Source organism: Podarcis filfolensis, assembly GCF_964270895.1.
Source record: "Podarcis filfolensis genome assembly, chromosome: 9".
NCBI classification, from domain to species: domain Eukaryota; kingdom Metazoa; phylum Chordata; class Lepidosauria; order Squamata; family Lacertidae; genus Podarcis; species Podarcis filfolensis.
This window is the reverse complement of record NC_139610.1, coordinates 73,859,747-73,876,056: the sequence shown is the minus strand read 5'-3', so window position 1 is coordinate 73,876,056 and position 16,310 is coordinate 73,859,747. Positions and strand designations below refer to the sequence as shown.

At 46.2% G+C, this 16,310-nt stretch overlaps 1 protein-coding gene across 4 annotated transcripts in view; it reads right to left on the bottom strand.

The window, feature by feature from the left end:
* LOC310742278 (PC-esterase domain-containing protein 1A-like) overlaps positions 1-11,275 on the bottom strand; it is a 45,516-nt gene extending 34,241 nt beyond the window's left edge. Inside the window, exons 1-2 of one of the 4 annotated variants that reach the window (XM_083571489.1) lie at positions 1,981-2,032; positions 1,363-1,466 (exon numbers count right to left, since the gene is read on the bottom strand). The gene's annotated coding sequence lies outside the window, so the exon portion shown is untranslated. Of the gene's footprint in view, positions 1-977; positions 1,341-1,362; positions 1,467-1,819; positions 1,849-1,980; positions 2,033-11,210 lie in introns of those variants that run through there. The other 3 variants (XM_083571496.1, XM_083571494.1, XM_083571491.1) reach the window with 3 other exon arrangements.
* Positions 11,276-16,310: the final 5,035 nt, after the last annotated feature.

Sequence of the window (16,310 nt, the reverse complement as noted above, 5' to 3'; positions counted from 1 at the left end):
GAGGGACAGTTTCAAGGGCAGCCCCGCATAGAGCGAATTACAGTAGTCAAGCCTGGAGGTGACCATCGCATGGATCACTGTGGCCAGGTCCAGGCGGGAAAGGTAGGGACGCAGTAAGGTATGTTGTAAGGACGCAGTACAGTTTAGCATCATCAGCAAACCTGGCCACTTCACTGCTCACATAGAACTCTGTATCATTTAAGAGCAAGTTTAAAAGCACAGCGCGTGCCCCCCCAAACCGTGGGAAAACGCTGTCTCCCTCCGCCTGAAAGCGAGATGGGCGCCGCACCCCATAGTCGCCTTTGACTGGACTTAACCGTCCACTGCTCCTTTACTTTTTCCACCTTTTAACTCATCTCTCCATTTGGAGAGCTCTTCACTTGTCCCTACCATTTCCTTCCTGCAACTTCACCAATTCCTGGTACCAAAGAGGACCTCTCCTCTCGCCTTCACAGGATTTGCACCGCGTCGTTCCGCTGCTCTTAAATTTCGCAAACCCCACCCCGCAAAACCACCGCTTTTCCAACCCACAACGTCCTTTCCCCCATCTCCAAATAAGAGAACTCGTTTCCCGCAATGCTTCGGGAGTCGCCTGGGCATGTTCCGGACACTGCCCGCCTACGACCTCCTTGAAAGCCAAAACGCGAACCCCGCAAGGTTAGACCAGCCCCTGCCATGTCCCCTTGGATGCGCAGAACAGACCCAGGCAGCCATCCCGAGCGGCGGCCGCTCCAGTCTCAGGGAGTTCCAGGGTCGCCCTCGGAAAGTGGCGGCAGGGGTTGGACTATGGGGGTTCCTTCCAACGCTACCATTCTCTCGTTCTACAAGTCCCGAGGCCGCTCTCCCCGCGACGGAACCCCCCTTCCCTTTGGCCACCCTGCGCCTCAGCGGCCCGGAGCGCAACACTCGAACCCAGAGCTCTGCAACGCCCAGCTCTTCCCGGCCAAGACGACGCTTCCCCTCCAAGCCCTTCTCACCGCTCACAGGCTGCCTGCCCGAGCTGGCAGGAGGCGCTCCAGCAGCGACAAGAGCGCGCGTCCGCACGCAGGCAGGCAGCAGTAGCACGCCCCGCGCGCGGTGCGCCCAAGCCCCGCAGGCGGACAGAGAGAGATGCGCCCGGGAGCCGCAGGAGGAGAGCTTTTCCCCGAGGAAGACGAGCAAAGCGCCAAGCCGCCCCTTCATTCACTCCCCGAGACGCCACTCCGGGCCAGCCCCAGCTGGGTTGGACGGCCTGAGGGCCAGGGAGGCGAGGACTTCGGAGGTCGGTCCCCTTTCCATGCAGCTCCGCAAACTTCGCGGAGTTTTCTTGCAAAGCGCGCAAAACGAAAAAGCAACGCGTGGGTAGCAGGTGCGCGCGCTTACTTTCCGTTTGGAGATGCTCCTGGAGAGCTCCGGGCACTTTGGGAATTTCCAGCAACTGGTGCCCGTTTTCAGCAAAGCCTTTCCCAGCCACTGTTTGTTCCCGCCTTGAAAGAAAAAAAAGCAAGTCAGAAATCCGGGAGGTTTTTGCCTCAGCAAAGGGAAAGGAAACCGAAAGCGGAGAGAGGCTCCTGCTGCGTTTCCACAGTTTTGCCCAATCCGGACTCTGCCAGATCTGAGTCATCCTATGAAAGCAGAGACGCGACTGGACGCAGCTCTCCCCGGCAGAGAGAAAGCAGGATTCCCTCTTAGGACCTTCCCGTGGATTTTACGCAGTGCCCTGTCTGTCCGGAATAATTCTTTGCAGGGGGTTTCTAAGGGGACAGGGCTGAAACCAAATAGTAGAAGAAACGCGCGCGCGCACAAAGCTTGTTGAGGTTTTAAGTTTAATGTACTGTACATAAAAGGCTGTGTTTAACAGCGTTGTATTTAGAAATGCTGCATAAAAAGTTCTTTCTTTAAACACAAATCTAGTGTTTTTCCATTGTGCATGAGCAAAACTAATCCCATGAGCCATCACGGGATGTAACCTGAGAACTTGTACAGTATAAGTGAATTTACCCCTAGAGGACGCTTGCAAACCACGGAAGCAGTGTATTACAATATTGGAGAGATACAGAGAAACTCCGTTTTAATAAAGATGCTTAATACTGTATCTTACTCTGGGAGTAGAGAGGAACTTTATGGAACTGAAACTCGCTTGTTTTTGCAGTGTATTACTTTGTTATTTTGTAACTCGGTATTTAAGACTGTTCTGTAGTAAAGCTTGAAACTCATTCTGCCGGTGGAGAGAATTAATTTCTACACAAGGTTCAGGCCAGAGATACTAGCTGTACAACTTGTAACACAAGTGCCACAGGAGAACACTGGGTTAAAATTAAGAGACACAGAATCACAGAATTGTAGAGTTGGAAGGAACATCCTACAGTGCAGGAATCTCAGCTACAGCATCCATGACAGTTGACCATCCAGCCTCTGCTTAAAAACCTCCAAGGAAGGAGTGTCCACCTTCTCCGAAGGAGTCCATTCCACTGTCAAAACAACTCTTATCACCAGAAAGCTGTTGGAATCCCCTTTATCATCTTGGCTGCCCTCCTCTGCCTGCCTTCCAGCTTCTCAACATCCTTCTTAAATTGTGGTGCCCAGAACTGGACACAGTATTCCAGGTGTGGTCTGGCCAAGGCAGAACAGAGTGGGACTATTACTTCCCTTGATCTGGTCACTATACTTCTGTTGATGCATCTTGGAATAGCATTAGCTTTTTTTGCTGCTGCATCACACTCTGGACTCGTGTTAAGTTTGTGGTCCACCAAGACCCCTAGATCCTTTTCACACATACTGCTAGGAAGCCAGGTGTCCCCCATCCTCTATTTGTGCAGCTGGTTCTTCCTGCCTAAGTGCAGAACCTTACATTTGTCCCTATTGCAATTCATTTTATAGTGGTATCTCAGGTTAAGAACTTAATTTGTTCTGGAGGGCTGTTCTTAACCTGAAACTGTTCTTAACCTGAGGTACTACTTTAGCTAATGGGGCCTCCTGCTGTCGCCGCGCTGCCATTGTGCGATTTCTGTTCTCATCCTGAAGCAAAGTTCTTAACCTGAGGTACTATTTCTGGGTTAGCGGAGTCTGTAACCTGAAGCGTATGTAACCTGAAGAGTTTGTAACCTGAGGTACCACTGTATTAGTTTGGGCCCAGGTCTCCAATCTGTTCATCGGGTCATCTTGAATCCTGATTCTGTCTTCTGTAGCATTAGCTACCCCTCCCAGTTTGGTGTCATCTGCAAATTTGATGAGCTTCCTCTCAGTTCCTTCATTCATTTTGACTCATAAAAAAAGAGAGATTCCTCTGTCATGACTTCTTTTTAAGAAACCCATGCTAGGTCTTAGTGATCACAGCATCCTTTTTATGTGCTCACAAACCGACTTTTTAATTATCTGTTCTAGGACAAACCTAGACAGAATCTTAAAAAGGAGAGACATCACTTTGCCGACAAAGGTCCTTATAGTTAAAGCTATGGTTTTCCCAGTAGTGATGTATGGAAGTAAGAGCTGGACCATAAAAAAGGCTGATCACCGAAGAATTGATGCTTTTGAATTCTGGTGCTGGAGGAGACTCTTGAGAGTCCCATGGACTGCAAGAAGATCAAACCTCTCCATTCTGAAGGAAATCAGCTCTGAGTGCTCACTGGAAGGACAGATCCTGAAGCTGAGGCTCCAATACTTTGGCCACCTCATGAGAAGAGAAGACTCCCTGGAAAAGACCCTGATGTTGGGGAAAATGGAGGGCACAAGGAGAAGGGGACGACAGAGGAGGAGATGGTTGGACAGTGTTCTCAAAGCTACCAGCATGAGTTTGACCAAACTGTGGGAGGCAGTGGAAGACCGGAGTGCCTGGCGTGCTCTGGTCCATGGGGTCACGAAGAGTCGGACATGACTAAACTACTAAACAACAACAGGACATTTCCTCCTGAAGCCATTTTGGCTCTCCCAAATTGACCTCAAATATTTCTCTGCAAGGAGGAAGGAAATGTGAAAAGCTTTCCAATTGTTTTTGGATTGTAGGGGCTTACACCTCCCTTTTCGAATATAGCCTGGCAAGTATCTGTTAAGCTGAGCACTCTCAATATGCGTAAGAGATTCAGGAACTAAGTATTTACCATCTCAAAGGAATGGCCAGGCTACCCAGAAAAGGCAATCAGATAAGGCATTATCAGGTATCCTGGCAGACAGGAGAGAAGCAACACACTCAAATTTCTGCTGGGGACCACCTCCTTCTGTGATGCATGTATGATGTTTTTGGGGGTGGTCGTGAACTACAGGGGAGGCAATTTCAAAGTATATAAGAGCTTGCACACCAATGTTCTGGGTTCCTCTCCTCCCCCCCTGCGTGGGGTGAGCGGGGGACCCTGTTGCAACAGTCTAATAAAGATCATGCTTACTAGCTGCTTTGTTTCTCAATATTCTCTGGTCGGTCTCTGTTATTTTCTACTGATTAAAAACCTACATAAGGACTCTATACGGGCTCTTGGATACCCCATAAGGGAGAAAGGAGCAGTTTTTTCTTATAACACTGGTATAAACATCAAGCTCATCAGTCAATTGTTATCCGGGTCTCCTCTTTCCCCTCTTTTTCAAGATGTGGCCTGTCTGAGCAGAAGTGTTTTTACACCTTGCACACCAAAGCCAAGCAGATGAGGGAGAACATGACAGAAATTGCAAGCTTCTTTAGGATGCACAAGATCTTGTATTAAGAGGATGCATGGTTTCATCTTGGGCTTTAAGGTCATTTGCAGAGTGTTCTGAGCAGCTGAAATGTCCCTGGTCCTCAATAGTGGCTTTCCTGGAGCCATGCAGCATCAAAAGGAGACTGTAAATAGAAACCGCTGAACTGAAATGTATCAAGCAGTTCAGTGCTAACACTTGTGGATTAAATTATTTTCAGCACATTATGTTTTAATTGGCATACCTATGCCAGGTTAAGATCAAACCTCTCCATTCTGAAGGAAATCAGCCCTGAGTGCTCACTTGAAGGACAGATCGTGAAGCTGAGGCTCCAATACTTTGGCCACCTCATGAGAAGAGAAGACTCCCTGGGAAAGACCCTGATGTTGGGAAAGATGGGGATGACACAAGGAGAAGGGGACGACAGAGGAAGAGATGGTGGGACAGTGTTCTCGAAGCTAGCAGCACAAGTTTGACCAAACTGCGGGAGGCAGTGGAAGACAGGAGTGCCTGGCGTGCTCTGGTCCAGGGGGTCACGAAGAGTCAGACACGACTAAACGACTAAACAACAAATGCCAGGATATCTATGCTTCCAATAACTGTTTTGCGAATTGCAGCTGTCAGCTGTGTTTTTTTCTGCACTTCATTCCCAGCGACCTCACACTTTGCAAAAAAAAAGGAAAACCATGCACATATATTCCTGTGACCCAGCATAACAATTAAAGCAGTCCATAAAAGCTTGCGCCATTCCTCAGTCTTCAAGGTGCCGCAAGGCTATTTATTGGCTAGCTGGTGGTGTTTTTTTAAAGCATGCTGGTGATTGGACATAGTCAAGAAGCTAAGGAAAGACACTATCCCAGCATTGTCCAGAAGTGATCAATCTCTTTGCAGATAAGAATCGGTTGCTTGCATTTAAATTCAATTGTGAGGAGTCGTTTCACTCCAAGGAAACAATTAACTACAAACCCCAAAGACTAAATTATTCTGTTCTGTCATTTGGAACCAGAAAATGTGGTTAGCTCAACCAGGCTGACTTGGTTAAAACATACATTAATTGCTTTGATCTAATAATTAAAAATACAAATAAATTAGGGTTGCCATATTTTGAAGAGAGCAAAAATGAGGACACATTTGTCGATTTCTACTTTTAACTATGGGACACGGGTGGCGCTGTGGTGTAAACCACTGAGCCTCTTGGGCTTGCCGATCAGAAGGTCGCGGTTCGAATCCCCGCGACGGGGTGAGCTCCCGTTGCTCGGTCCCTGCTCCTGCCAACCTAGCAGTTCGAAAGCACATCAAAGTGCAAGTAGATAAATAGGTACCGCTCCGGTGGGAAGGTAAATGGCGTTCCTGTGCACTGCTCTTGTTTTGCGAGAAGTGGCTTAGTCATGCTGGGCACATGACCCAGAAAAATTGTGGACAAATGTCAGCTCCCTCAGCCAGTAAAGTGAGATGAGCGCCGCAACCCCAGAGTCGTTCGCAACTGGACTTAACTGTCAGGGGTCCTTTACCTTTACATTTAACTATGGATTGCAATGACGACTCTCATTTTTCATTTTGGAAGCGGTCTTGACTGTGTGGAAAGGTCGCATACTAATAAAATTATGTATGTATGTATGTATGTATGTAATAATCTAAACTCCAGTGGGGTTGCTGAGTTGGTCAGCTGCATCAGAAAGATGCAGATGGACCCAAGAAAATATTCTAATAAAAACAATTTGAAAAAAGAAAGATGCAGATGGCCGTACAACAGAGATTTCCCTGAGCTGTGACTCCTGTGATTAATTTTAAGGTGTCTGTTGGCCGGGATCCCCAAAGGAATGGCAGACAGATACAAACTCTGAGCAAAAACAAAGCCTATTATTGAAACAAGCTCACGCAGGGACAAGTCTCTGAAGAAGCCACAGGAGGACTCCGATGTGCTTTTTACCTTTATAAGTGAAGAACATTCTTATGCATGAATAGGCAACCTAAGGCCCGGGGGCCGGATCTGGCCCAATCGCCTTCTAAATCCAGCCCACAGACGGTCCAGGAATCAGCGTGTTTTTACATGAGTAAAAACAAAAAAAAAATTTCCTTCCAGTAGCACCTTAAAGACCAAGTAAGTTAGTTCTTGGTATGAGCTTTCGTGTGCATGCACACTTCTTCAGATACTTCAGATGTTTCAGATACTTCAGATTCTTCAGATGTGTATCTGAAGAAGTGTGCATGCACACGAAAGCTCATACCAAGAACTAACTTAGTTGGTCTTTAAGGTGCTACTGGAAGGAATTTTTTTTTTTTTGTTTTGACTATGGCAGACCAACACGGCTACCTATCTGTAACTGTTTACATGGGTAGAATGTGTGCTTTTATCTAAAATGCATCTCTGCGTTATTTGTGGGGCATAGGAATTCGTTCATTTCCCCCCCACAAAACATATATATAGTCTGGCCCCCCACAAGGTCTGAGGGACAGTGGACCAGCCCCCTGCTGAAAAAGTTTGCTGACCCCTGTTCTTATGCATGTCTATGGTACACATGTGTCTCCTATCAGCCCATGATATGGTTAGAACAAAACATTTTACAGTGGTACCTCAGGTTACAGATGCTTCAGGTTACACACTCCGCTAACCCAGACACAGTACCTCAGGTTAAGAACTTTGCTTCAGAATGAGAACAGAAATCACGCGGCGGCAGCGGGAGGCCCCCTTAGCTAAAGTACCTGAGGTTAAGAACAGTTTCAGGTTAAGAACGGACCTTCAGAACGAATTAAGTTCTTAACCCGAAGTACCACTGCATAACCATTACAACACACACAGGCAAGGCAAAGCCAATCAGGGATTTTTCACAAAGCCTTCACATCCTTCCTTTATTCATTAACTTTTGGTTAAATGCCGCTATTCCTCAACATCCTCATTAATTAACTAATGATTAATTGCAGCGGTTCTCCGTGGCTGACTCCATTCTTCTATATTGACTTACGATTGATATAGTCGTTCTAACCCGCTGAATTCCTTGCTTTCTGCCAGAGCATGGGAAATCTGGTTGCTATAGTCGCTATCTATAAACATCAGTCTACTGAAAAGGGCTAGCTGAAGTTCAGGGGCATATAGCTAAGCTGCAAAACGAATTCAGATAAAACAAGAAAACAGAGCTTCCCCATTCGCTTGCATTGCAGGGGGTTAGACTACATGACCCATGGGGTCCCTCTTCCGACTCTACAATTCTATGATCACAGAGTATTTTATACGGAAATAAAAAAATTAAGGTCTTATATATATAATAAATGTTCATAAATGTACCAAGCAAACACGTACATAAATATATAAACCACATGTCTGAAGCAGCACAAGAAAACAGCCCTGAAACCATTTTGGCTCCCAAACTGACCAAATGTTTTCTTCAAAGTCAAAGGAAAATAGAAAAGCCTCCCCATTGTCTTTTCCTTCACAAATCCTGTCTTAAGGGTAAGTCTGTGTGGGAATAGGGTGAGCCTGTGACCTGGCTCAGGAACTAAGTATTTATCATTACAAAAGACTGGCCAGGCTCCCCAGGGTATCCAATCAAGTAAGCATTAACAGGTAACCTGCCAGACAGGAGGTAAACAATGCACTCAGATTTCTGCTGTAGACCGCCCTTTCTGTGATGCAGTTATGATGTATCTGGGGGTGGTCTTGGACTACAGGGCGGGCAATTTAAAATGTCTATATAAGGGCAGGCACACCTTGGTTCTGGGTCCTCCTCCTTCTCCTGCGTGTGAGGGGAGCACCCTGTTGCAACAGTTCAATAAAGGTCAGGCTTACTAGCTGTTTTGCTTCTCAATATTCTCTGGTTGGCCTCTGTTGTTTTCTCTGACCGATGGAGAACCTGCAAAGGACTCTTTAAGGGCTCTTGTGTCCCCCATAAAGGAATAAGGGCAGATTTCCGTTTAGTACAGTTCGAATTCCAAAATGTTTGGAAACCAAGGCGCGGCTTCCAATTGACTGCAATAAATAGTAAGCTACCTGTTTATGCTACCGGCTGTTGGGGTGGGTGTGGGTAAGGGAGCATAACAAAAACAAACCATCTCTCATAAAAGGAGTTAAAGTCTCAGTGCTCCAAATTCACAGCTCAAACATGCTACTCTGTATGATCCTTCCTTAAAAAAATAAAAAAAAATAATTGCATTGATGTCAGGTTTTCACTCGTACATCAAACTTTCTTGAATGCACTAAATAAAAAAACAACTGCAGGCAGTGCTTTTTTCTGGGGGGGGATGCATACCCCTAAACATTTTGTGAATCTTAAGTTTGGCCTCATTGAGGAGCAGTATTTCAATAGGAGTAGGAAAATGAGAGTACCCCTCAACATTTTTTTAGGGAAAAAAGCACTGGCTGCAGGAAATAAGGAACCGGGACAGACACAGACAGGCTTTTAAATAAGTGTTCTACCCCATCCCAGCCTCTGATTCCAGGTGCTTAATTTGTGGTTCCTTTTGTGAACGAGGCAAAGTGGAGGCTGTGGTGTCTTTGGCTATATGAAGGAGCAACAGAAGGAGGTGAGTGCTCATTGGAAGGACAGATCCTGAAGCTGAGGCTCCAAGACTTTGGCCACCTCATGAGAAGAGAAGACGCCCTGGGAAAGACCCTGATGCTGGGAAAGATGGAGGGCACAAGGAGAAGGGGATGACAGAGGACGAGATGGTGGGAGTGTTCTTGAAGGTACCAGCATGAGTTTGACGAAACTGTGGGAGGCAGTGGAAGACAGGAGGGCCTGGCGTGCTCTGGTCCAGGGGGTCATGAAGAGTCGGACAGGACTAAACAACAACAGCAGCAGAAGGAGGAGCACAAACTTCCTGCCCTGGCTCTCTGGCTTCCCAGCCTGTTGCTTTTTCTAGGTCACTGTTATGCACACTTTTCAACTCTAAATTCTACCTTTTGTGCAAATTGAGGGGCACTTGATGTCTCACACAGAGCCCTGTCTCTTTGCCTTCCTTAATGGCCCATCACTCAAGCAATGACCTCAACACAAGAAGTAGCTTGGTTTACAGTACAGTATATGCTAACATTTGCTAGGATTATATGCATTTTTAAAATATTATTTTTCAGTTTTAAAAAAATATTTCGACAACAATACAAATCCAATATTACAATAAAGAAAAATATTCTGACTTTCCCCACTCCCATCCCTTTCGGGGTTTCTAATTTTATTTTAATTTATAACCTTGCATTTTCTTCATTATTCCAAGTATTAATTACCCCTTGGTTTCCCTTTAAGTTATATTTTACCTGTTTAGTTTAAATTAGTCCTGCTAATGAATTTATGTGTGCGCAATAACATTTCAAATGATCTACCATTTCCCCCCAGTCTCTGATAAAGTTTTTCTCCTCTTGATTCCTTATTGCTCCCGTTAGTTTTGCCATTTCGGCATAGTCCATAAATTTATTCTGCCACTTCTCCTTGGTTGGTAAAGGGACCCCTGACCGTTAGGTCCAGTCGTGGCCAACTCTGGGGTTGCGGCGCTCATCTTGCTTTATTGGCCGAGGGAGCCGGCGTACAGCTTCAGGGTCATGTGGCCAGCATGACTAAGCCGCTTCTGGCGAACCAGAGCAGTGCACGGAAATGTCATTTATCTTCCCGCCGGAGCGGTACCTATTTATCTACTTGCACTGGCGTACTTTCGAACTGCTAGGTTGGCAGGAGCAGGGACTGAGCAACGGGAGCTCACCCCTTCACGCCCAAGTGGCTCAGTGGTTTAGACCACAGCGCCACCTACGTCCCTTCCTTGGTTGGTACCAGTGTTCAAAACTCCCACTGTTCTTGGCGCATTTTGCGACAGGGAATTTCATTAGCGTAAGCAGCTTCTGAGCTCTGAGCGCAGTACTGCGCCTAAGATTTCAGATTAAAACTGCAGAGTGGAAGGAAAGGAGGACCTTTTTCTGCCTCCCCATTTCCAGCTACTCTCTGAAGACTGGAGAAGAGACCCTCTTAAGAATATTGGGGTTTGAGTGAATTCTTGGGGGGGGCAAGTGCCCCTCCCCCCGCCTAGGGCCATGAGCAGCTACCATTTCGGAGAGGCACGATGACACAAATGTGTGCGTAAAGTCGAGGGCCACATCCCAGAAAGGACTCCTTTCTTTGCACCCTGCGAGCGCCTCTGGATTCGGATTTGGCGAAGACCGGATTAGGCGAAACTCGCGTCCAAACCGTGGAAACGCGACCGGCGCCTCCCTTCGCTTTCGTTTCCTCGAAAGCCTCCGACGGCGGATGCCCTTTTCATAGCCCAGGAGTCGGTTTCGTTTCACAGCAAGTTTTTTTGGGGGTGCGTCGGCAGTGTCTGCTTATGGATGAAACGATTTCCGGGAAAGGCTTTTCTGAAAACTGGACACCAGTTACGGGAAATTCCCAAAGTGCACCAAGGCTCTCCAGGAGTATCTCCAAAGGGAAAGCAAGCGCGCGCGCGCCTGCTTCCCACGCGCTGCTTTTTCCTTCTGCGCGCTTTGCAAGAAAACACTGCAAACTTTGCGGCGCTGCATGGAAAGGGGGCCGACCCCCTAAGTCCCCGCCTCCCTGAATTGCAATTCAGCGGGTTTGTTAGTCCGGTCCTACCTGAACCCAGGTGTCCTGGGAGAAGGGCTGCTGGAACCATTGGCCAGAACGGAGGAAACTCCAAAGCCAAAGTTGGGTTCATGAGCATCCTTAAGAGCAGAGATGCGTGTCCTTGGTGCTGGAATGTGTGTGGGACAGAGACAGATTTATGGATACTAACAAGCCATACACAGGGAGAAAGAGAGGAAATTGGGAATTTCCAGGAAGAAAGGTTGAACAAATAGAGCGCGTGTAATCTTTGCAGCTCCAAACTCCCCTCTTTCCCTACATTGCAAAAAAAATGAGACATTTCTTTCTTTCCTGAAGTTATTGCAATGGGATTATCGCAAAGTTTTTGTGACTTGGCCGTCTGAATATTCTGGTTTATGGCAACAAGGACAAGACAGGCTGTGATGACAGCGATGGTCGGTGAATAAATACTGCTTTTAAACTCTGGGTCATAGATTTTAGCAGAAGGAGTGTTATTTTTTAATGTAAAAAAGTATATAGGGAATTTTTAATTTTGTCCACCGCATCCGCCCCTTTATGCTGATGTAGTACATGTTACTGATGTTATTTCTGTTGTCTGGTCTTTGACCACAATAAAGATTGATTGATTGATTGATTGATTGATTGTGACTTGGCCATTGATCATTACAGAGCTGGTTTGTTTTTGTTTTTTTTAGAATTGCTAGCATCATGGTGCCAATTCTAAAAAAAACAAAAACAAACCAGCTCTGTAATGATCAATGGCCAAGTAGTAGAAGAAGAAGAAGAAGAGTTTGCACTTGATATCCTGCCTTTCACTCCCCTTCAGGAGTCTCAAAGCGGCTCACATTCTCCTTTCCCTTCCTCCCCCACAACAAACACTCTGTGAGGTGAGTGGGGCTGAGAGACTTCAGAGAAGTGTGACTGGCCCAAGGTCACCCAGCAGCTGCATGTGGAGGAGCGGAGACGCGAACCCGGTTCCCCAGATTACAAGACTACCGCTCTTAACCACTACACCACGCTGGCTGAAAGACCACTTGAAAAGTATAGAAAGTTGAGGTTTTCTGGAAGAAAGTTTATATAAATGAAGAGAATAGGGATGTTGACTCACATTCTCTCCCCCCTCCCCACACCTTCTTAAACCCCCCCCCTAAAAATAATAATTACATACCACAATATTTTTTTCCTATGTCTCTAGTTTATCTGTAAGCCGCTTTGAGTCCATCTCAGGGAAAAAGGCAGGGTATAAATAAATATATGATGATGATGATAATGATAATAATAATAATAATAATTCGTTAAAAATATCAGAGCAGTTTACAACAATTGTGCATAAAACCACACAATAAAAAACATTAAAAAGTTAAAGTCAGAAATGAGCTAACTGCTATGGAAGGAAAGAGGTAGTCTTAATTGCTTGCAATAAGCTTAATGGAATATAAAAGTTTTCAGCAGCAGGGGTTTATGAGTTGAAATAATAATAATAATAATAATAATAATAATAATAATAATAATAATTTATTATTTATACCCTGCCCATCTGGCTGGGTTTCCCCAGACACTCTGGGCGGCTTCCAACAGAATATTAAAATACAATAACCTATTAAACATTAAAAGCCTCCCTAAACAGGGCTCCCTTCAGATGTCTTCTAAAAGTCTGGTAGTTGTTCTTCTCTTTGACATCTGGTGGGAGGGCGTTCCACAGGGCGGGTGCCACCACCGAGAAGGCCCTCTGCCTGGTTCCCTGTAACTTGGCTTCTCGCAGGGAGGGAGCCATCAGAAGGCACTGCTGAATCTCTACTGAAAGAGATTTCCACAATACTGGACCAAAACCACTAAAAGACTCCATTTCTTGTTGTCTAAGGAGTTTTGCCAACCCAAGGAAAGACCAGCCTTTTGTTGCCCTTGCCAATGTCCAGATCATAGAATCATAGCATTTTAGAGCTGGAAGTTGGACTTTTGTGGGGCTTCAGAAAATCACTTTGTGCCCACCCAACACTTCCCCCGTTTTATCCCACCGGTACATTTGAGGACCAGGCATTTGGGAAAGCTGGGGGGGGGGGGTCCCGCAGGCATTTCCTTGGCAGCGGATGTCCTTTGTGGCCGCCTCAGAGTCCTCTTTGCCAATATGTGTCTTTTTCCCTTTGCAGTTTACCGGTCGATCTATAAAGACCTGATCTCCATCCTGCAGGCAGACCAGCTGCTCACCTGGGAAGTGCTGAAGGACAAGGTGTTGCAAATAACCTTGCATGAGCCTCTCAAACAAAGCTCCGTTTTGGATAATCCTCATCGTGCCAGCAATCTTCTCAACTGTATCTCTGTAATCCGCATTTACATCTGTATTCCAGATTTATGGGACACGGTTGGCGCTGTGGTCTAAACCACAGAGCCTAGAGCTGGCTGATCAGAAGGTCGGTGGTTCGAATCCCCACGATGGGGTGAGCTCCCGTTGCTCAGTCCCTGTTCCTGCCCACCTAGCAGTTCGAAAGCACATCAAAGTGCAAGTAGATAAATAGGTACCGCTCCGGCGGGAAGGTAAACGGCGTTTCCGTGCGCTGCTCTGGTTCGCCAGAAGCGGCTTAGTCCTGCTGGCCACATGACCCAGAAAAACTGACTGCGTACAAACGCCGGTTCCCTCGGCCTATAGAGCGAGATGAGCGTGCAACCCCAGAATCGTCTGCGACTGGACCTAATGGTCAGGGGTACCTTTACCTTTACCTTTAATCCAGATTTGCGACCGTTGCTAACAGCAGCCTTGTTGCTTAAAAGCCAAAATTTCTGACTTTCAAGTTCAGTTTCGTCTGTCCCACAAAGATTATTTGGTGGATGTGTTGAGCTTGTCCTTACAAATTTATGTGAACATCCTTCCCTGCCATCCCATCCGACTGGCTGGAGACCTCCGAGGCTTTTCTGCTTTTCCCTATACTGTGCCTCACTTGTTTAAGTTGGCTTCCCTCTGGTTGTAACATTGGCATCTTCCTCTCATGTCTTCTAAAGCACCATACTCACTACGGACCTTGCCGCCTTCTTTGCCGTTGGCCTGCCTTCCATCCCATCTGGGGGGAACACGAGGGTCAGGTCAAGATAAATATCTGGCCGCCTTTGCAGCAGGCAGTCTGCTTATGCGCCGCAATTCTAGAATGAAGATTTCTTCTGTTCCACAGCCTTTTGCATATTCCACGTATTTATTCCATAAAAGTTGCACACCACTTGTTTTGTTTTTGTTTTTTGCCTATTAAAAAACCCAAGAAGAATCACTCCATCACTCTATTCAACCTAGCAGTCTTCACAGTAGATTAGCCAATCACATGAGAACTACTAGAGATCTCTCTAGAATCCAGTTAGCAACCAATCCCAGAATTGCAGAGTTGGGAGCGGCCACAAGGGTCATCTAGTCTAACCCCGTGCAAGGCAGAAATCTTTCACCCAAGGTGAGGTTTGAACCCATGAGGGGTTCAAATTTACACACAGTAATGCATACAAGCCTCCTGCCAACCTAGCAGTTTGAAAGCACGTCAAAGTGCAAGTAGATAAATAGGTATCGCTCTGGCGGGAAGGTAAACGGCGTTTCCATGCGCTGCTCTGGTTCACCAGAAGCGGCTTAGTCCTGCTGGCCACATGACCTGGAAGCTGTACGTCGGCTCCCTCGGCCAATAAAGCGAGATGAGCACTGCAACCCCAGAGTCGGTCACGACTGGACCTAATGGTCAGGGGTCCCTTTACTTTTAATGCATACAAGCACTTACAATTCCAGTGAATTAGATGTCTATATTTAACAAATGTGGCCCTCCGCACGCCTCTATCAGGCTCCTTGTGGCTTCCCTCAGGCCAGTCCTGCGCTCCTGGAACAGGATCATGCCTTTTGCTTACATCAGGCATGTCCAAAGTCTGGCCCGCTGGTTGGTTTAATCCGGTCCCTGTGGCAGTTTATTTCCTAAAAGAAGCTCAACAACTTCAATCCTAAAAAAAGGTCAACAATTTTGTCGGCCCTCACGCATGCTCACTTCATCAAATGGAAGCAAGAAGAAATTCCGACGAAAGAAGAATGGCAGACAAAATTAATGGACTATGCAGAATTGGACAAAATGACAGGAAGGATTCAAAGCCTGCGGGACAAGAGATTTACACAAGATTGGAAGAAGTATATGAATTATTTGAAGAGCAGCTGTAATCAACAAATAATGCTAGTAGGACTACAAGAAGTTTTGTAAGGAGAAATCTCCCAGTAGAGAGATCTTTTGGGTACCAGATTAACTTTTTAAAATTAGGTCTCCCATAAGCCTCCGAAAAAGTGGCCTTTTTTGCCTTCAGAGTAGCAGTTTTAAGGAGAAAATTCTGTGTGGATGATAAGCTAAATTCTCCAGGGGAGAAAACTTATCTGAAAGAACGCCTGATTTAAATTATTTTAATTGTGTAATGTCTTATATTCTGCTTTGTGTATTTTTTGTGTACAGTGGTACCTCGGGTTACATACGCTTCAGGTTACATACGCTTCAGGTTACAGACTCCGCTAACCCAGCAATAGTGCTTCAGGTTAAGAACTTTGCTTCAGGATGAGAACAGAAATCGTGCTCCAGCGGCGCTGCAGAAGCAGGAGGCCCCATTAGCTAAAGTGGTGCTTCAGGTTAAGAACAGTTTCAGGTTAAGAACAGACCTCCGGAACGAATTAAGTACTTAACCCAAGGTACCACTGTATATTGTTTCTATGTATTTTTGTAGTGGCTTTGGCTACACAAATAAGTGATATCCTCATTTGTACTTTACATGGAACCTGTTTTTTGCCACCATGCAGCCCCTTCCCATTTTTTTTAAAATGTGGGGTGTTTTATGGCTGAGGGTTTAGGTCTTTTAAATCTCTGGTAGTGGGCTGGTTTCTGTACGTTGCCAGCTTTCGTTCTGTGAAATGGGTATTTTGTAGAGCTCAGATCAGTTCCTGGACATGAGCCCCTGAAAATCCCTCCCACTGAGATAGGAGGCAGTATGGTGTAGTGGTTAGAGGGTTGAACCGGGTTCGAATCCCCACTCGACCTTGAAGTTCACCAGGTGTGGCCTCTCAGCCTGACCTACCTCACAGGGTTGTTGTGGGGGTTAAATGAGGAGAGGGAGAATGATTTGAGTTTCCAGGAGAAAAAA